The sequence below is a fragment of the Octopus bimaculoides genome, chromosome 11 (assembly GCF_001194135.2).
Source record: "Octopus bimaculoides isolate UCB-OBI-ISO-001 chromosome 11, ASM119413v2, whole genome shotgun sequence".
Lineage (NCBI taxonomy): Eukaryota > Metazoa > Mollusca > Cephalopoda > Octopoda > Octopodidae > Octopus > Octopus bimaculoides.
The window spans coordinates 29,101,012-29,102,636 of NC_068991.1; positions in this window are offsets into that span (position 1 = coordinate 29,101,012).

Consider the following 1,625-nt stretch of genomic DNA (forward strand, 5'->3'; position numbering starts at 1 on the left):
CGGCATGCCCAGTCCACCACTCAGCGAGTGCTGACAGCAAATAGATCGCCTGACCATCGGGACGCGTCCCTTCCACAAGAAGCGGAAGAGTATACGTTCCAGCATAATTAGACGGTGGCCAGGACCAGGCACGACGGTCAAACGATAGTAGATGACGGACGCGATATACGCGTTAGCCACCTCTGCCCGACCTTTCAGGGATAGCTTTCTCTCGGCCCATTTCTGGGTGAGAGTAGTCACCTTGTTCGTTACCTCATCCCAGTTTTTGTCCATCTGGAGGTCCGAACCGAACCAGATCCCGAGCAATTTAACTAGTCCGTCCGTCCGTCCGTTCGTCCGTCCGTCCGTTCATCCGTCCAGCGCCCAACGACGCAGCTGGACGGCATGGACTTGTTTCTCCAAGTGCCGAGCCGCAAGCCTACTGGTTTTTCCTGGTTAATTGTCGCTCCTGAAACCGCCTCGTAGTCTCTGAGAGTGGTTCCGATTATTTCTATGTGTTTATGATCCGACACCACTACAGTGACCTCATCGACATATGCCGACATGCATCTACCATGTCCTAGGTTTCGAGATGCCTTCCAACGCTTCCAGTTTGTGTAGTAGTGGCTCGAGAGTCAGTACGTACAAGAGAGACGAGAGGGGACAATCTTGCCAGACGAAGCGCATGATGTTGAACGGCTCTGAGAGGTGACCGTTCACTCTGACCATTGAGCAGATCTTGCTGTGCATTGCTGCGATCCAGCCTCTAAATACAGGCCGCCAGGTATAGATGGTCGACGCTATCGAAAGCTTTAGACTGAACTAAATTGACCAGGGCCCCACCCATGCCAGGTCCTTTAGCCACGTTTTCGATGTTGTATTGCATGAGGTGGAGGTTGTCGTGGGTGGATCTTTTCGGGATGGCACATGTCCGTGCCTCCCCTACCAGATCCCCGACGAAAAACACCAGCCTCGTAGCTAATACCTTGGCCAAAAGTTTGAACTCTGCATTCAGCAGAGTTATGGGCCTAAAGTTGTCAAAACAATCCCCCTTGTTCAGGTCTTTTCTCAACAACGCCACCGCTACTTGGCTCACAAAACTAGGAATTCTCCCATTCTGTTGTCAGTTGCAGTAAACGTTTGCGAAGAGGTCACCGAACAAGTCTGGCATTTAAGCTTAAAGCTCGTAGGGTAGACCATCCAAACCAGGCGATTTACCCCTCGTACAGCTAGCCATTCCGTCCCGTATTTCAAAGGTTGTTATTGGCCTTTCGCAGCGCTTCACCTCCGTTGCCGAGAGCTGCGGCAACCCGTCGAGGTAGGACGGGAAATCCATCCTGCAACCCGGCTCACCTCTGCTTACACATACATGTATATATGATACTAGCAGTATAGCCCGGCTTTGCCCGGGATTAAGTTAGGATTATTAAGCTAATCAAGTTCTTTATTTCAACCAAACTAAGAAACATCGACGTCAAATTTGGTCGAAATCCGTTGAAATTAGTAAACTTTTGGCTGAAAATGAGTTGCTGACAACTTGATTGGGTAATCTCATAAGGAATCGGTTTATCGAGTTTTTCCACTCATCGATTTTATTTTTCGTTTTTGGAGAACTTCAAGCATTCAAAGATCCCATGAGTCCTAAG